This window comes from Dipteris shenzhenensis, chromosome 20, assembly GCF_047967505.1.
Source record: "Dipteris shenzhenensis isolate YYH24624 ecotype China chromosome 20, Dip_SZ_1.0, whole genome shotgun sequence".
Lineage (NCBI taxonomy): Eukaryota > Viridiplantae > Streptophyta > Polypodiopsida > Gleicheniales > Dipteridaceae > Dipteris > Dipteris shenzhenensis.
In genome coordinates, this window is record NC_141615.1 from 26,815,292 (window position 1) to 26,818,843 (window position 3,552).

Genomic DNA, 3,552 nt, shown 5'->3' on the forward strand with positions numbered 1-3,552 from the left:
AGCAACAACGATGCAATTTGGGCAAAGAAAAAATTAGGGCATTTTTATAAATTTTGGAAGTGCATTTTTCCTATTGGACAACATTGATATCTACGTGACTTCTCTTCTTCATTGGACTTGAATGCATACTTTAAATCTCTCTTTTCTCCTCCCCTCCCCCCCCCCCCCCCTCTCTCTCTCTCTCTCTCTCTCTCTCTCCCCTTCATCTCGTGCGGTCTTCCTCCACACCATTTCCAGTGGATTCCTTTTTTAAATCTTGGGCAGCCCTTATGAATGATTAAATATCATTCACCTTGTTCTCCTTCTTTTCCTCTTTCCTATTGAAAATCCTTTCATGGAAGGCCACTTGAACGTGGTTCAACTTGTTTCATGGTTTTTGGTCTGCCCTCAAGGTAGCCTTAGCAATGATGAGATTTTGGCAAAGCAAAAATTAGGCATTTCTTAAATTTTTGGAAGTGCATTTTTCCTATTGGCTCTTCTTCATTGGACTTGAATGTAGACTTTAAAGTTCTCTCTCTCTCTCTCTCTCTCTCTCTCTCTCTCTCTCTCTTTTCCCTTCTTTATCTCCTCATGTCTTCTTACACACGATCTCCACTTTCTTCTCTCTCTCTCTCTCTCTCTCCCCCCTTTATCTCCTCTTCCTTCACACCATTTTAGTGGATTCCTTTTTGTTTACTTTTTTGATCTTTATGAATGATTGAATATCATTCACCTTGTTTCATGTATCCACCTTGGAAAACTATCTTTGGGGCAACAACCTATCCCTCGCCTCCTTCTACCCAATCTTTGAAAGGGAGATTCGGCCCATCGCATGAGGATTCTTTAACGCTTGTTGTCGTGGAGTGTTCGAATTGTGTTGGGGGTTTCCACGGGCAAGGCTTTTGAATTTATTGAACTTGTTTGTATTTTCTTGGAACCATGTAGCGTTGACCTACTAGAATGTGAGTGATTAAGTACTGTGAGGACTGTGCTCTCGCGGTTGCGAAGGACTAGGGGGAGGTAAAAATAGAAGGAAGAGTGAATCAAGGGGAGAAGCAAGTGGGAAAAAAAAAAGGAGGGATGAAAATAAAGGAGGGCAAAAGGGGAAAGAAAAAAGCGAAAGGAGGGCAATTAAATGAGATACACCAACCCCCTGAGAGTAGAACTTCTTACAACAACACTAACTACGAAGATAGTAATAACTACGGCAATCTTCGCCACCCCACCCGTTCTCTTCTTATCCCTCTGGCTTTGGTCGTTTTTCGGTCTCTCTTCTCCTCCTCATTCCTTCCCCTTCCAGCTCTCCTCCTCCGTCACCTTGCCTGCTCTCTCGCCTCCCTCCTCCTCCCTCCTTCTCCATTCTCCTCCTTTTCGAGCTCCTTCCTCACGTATAATCCATCCTCTACACTCTCAGTACCTTATCTGCTCTCTCTCTCTCTTTACTTGGGTCACCTTCTCACAGTTTTTCTTTCCCCTCGCCATGGATAATCCCAAGCCCGACTCCCGCCTTCATCCCCCCACCAAGACCTCCTCTTTCGCCCGTCACAAGAGCCTCTCCCTCCCTGCTTTTCTGACCTCCTGGAGCCTCGGCTCTCTCTGCCCCGGTGTCAATGCCTTTGCCTGGGCCGTAGCCGCGCTGTTCGTCGCTCTTGCGCTGCGTGTACCTGCCGTTGAAGAGCTTTGGGATGCATGGATCGATCCTTACGTCTCCAGAGAGATCGCGTTTGCCGTCGTCGTATGTTGCCTCTTGCTTGGGAGACGCGACCAGCACTATCGTACAATCTACCTATTGGACCTCGCCTGCTTCCGTCCTCCAGACGTTCTGAGGGCACCTCACGCCACGTTCCTCGAGCACTCCAAAATATCCGGTATCTTCAACGACAAGAGCTTGGAGTTTCAAAGGAAAATCTTGGAGCGGTGCGGATTAGGGCCATCTACCTCTTTCCCCATGTGCTTCCGCCAACTGCCTCCAAAACCTTCAATGGCAGCCGCAAGGGAAGAAGCAGAGCTCGTGTTGGGCTCTTGCATGGCGGAGCTCCTCCAGAAAAGTAAGCTTGCACCTAAAGATATCGGTGTAGTAGTCGTCAACTGCAGCACATTCAACCCCACACCGTCCCTCTCTTCGATGATTGTGAACAAGTTTAATCTGCGGAGCAATGTCAAAACTTACAATTTGGGAGGCATGGGTTGCAGTGCAGGGCTCATTGCGATCGATGTGGCTAAGAATGCCTTGCAGGTTTACAAAAATACTTATGCCGTCGTGCTGACCACTGAAAACATCACGCAGAACTGGTATTGGGGTAACAACAGGACCATGCTTGTGAGCAACTGCCTCTTCCGCGTGGGAGGAGCTGCGATTCTTCTTTCCAACAAGCCCACGGACAAACGGCATGCGAAGTACAGGCTCGAACACCTTGTGAGGACTCACCGGGGAGCTGATGACGCCGCATATCATGCTGCCTATCAGGAGGAAGATGGGGACGGTAAGGTAGGGGTGTTTCTGAGCAAGGACCTTATGAGGATTGCCGCTGAGACACTTAGGCTCAACATGACGACTTTGGGTCCTCGAGTGCTTCCTTACACGGAGCAACTTTTATTTCTCGTAAATTATCTGCGGAGGACGGTGCTGAAGGCTGATGTGCCCTCATACGTACCAGACTTCAAGCGAGCATTTGATCACTTCTGCATACATTCAGGAGGAAGAGCCGTGATACAGGCGGTGGAGAAGGGGTTGAATCTGTCTCCTGTGAATGTGGAACCGTCCAAAATGACTCTACACAGGTTTGGGAATACCTCCTCCTCGACGACATGGTACCAGTTCCAGTATTTGGAGGCGAAAGGACGAATGCGCAAGGGCAACAAAGTCTGGCAGATACAGTTCGGCAGCGGATTCAAGTGTAACAGCGCTGTGTGGACAGCGTTACGCACCATCCGACCGTTCGAATCAATGAATGCTTGGACAGACACCATCCTTGATTATCCTGTCACAACCGCAGAGGTGGAAGAGTTCTGAATCACTAAAGCAAAACTACTTTGGCGATTGTGCATCCTTCTTTCAGACTTGTTATGCTGCATCCAACGCTTCGCGTTGAAGTCTGTAACTATGCCGCTTTGCATTTACAACAGTCTCTATTATGCAACGAGGTTTCCTCAAAACCATCAGCTCCATCGCTCGTCGCTGCCCAACTTCTCCAACCGTTACGATCTATGTTCTTTACAGTGCAATCTCTTGAGAGATCCCTCGTGCAGCTATTGCATTCTTAATATGTTCTGCAGTGATGTATTGTTTCCATAGAAGAGATGGGTCAGCAGTTTGCATTCTTTGGAAATGTGTTCACTCAAATGTGCTTGCTGTTATCAATGCTAATCAGTGCTAGACTGACTTTTTATATATTGCTTATTGGTTATAATTGCAAAATACTGGTTCAGATCTTGTACTAACTTTTAGGCCTTTTAGTCAACCATACTTACATTACATATTTAGAAGGGATTTTGACCTATAAAAATTGACGTAAGAAAATTTGTTTTCCCCTAGCACTCCTCCTTAGGGCATCTTAGGAAGCCTCACGCTTG

At 47.0% G+C, this 3,552-nt stretch overlaps 1 pseudogene; it reads left to right on the forward strand.

The window, feature by feature from the left end:
• The first annotated feature begins 1,284 nt into the window (after nucleotides 1-1,284).
• Nucleotides 1,285-3,306, forward strand: LOC147889472 (3-ketoacyl-CoA synthase 4 pseudogene; annotated as a pseudogene).
• Nucleotides 3,307-3,552: the final 246 nt, after the last annotated feature.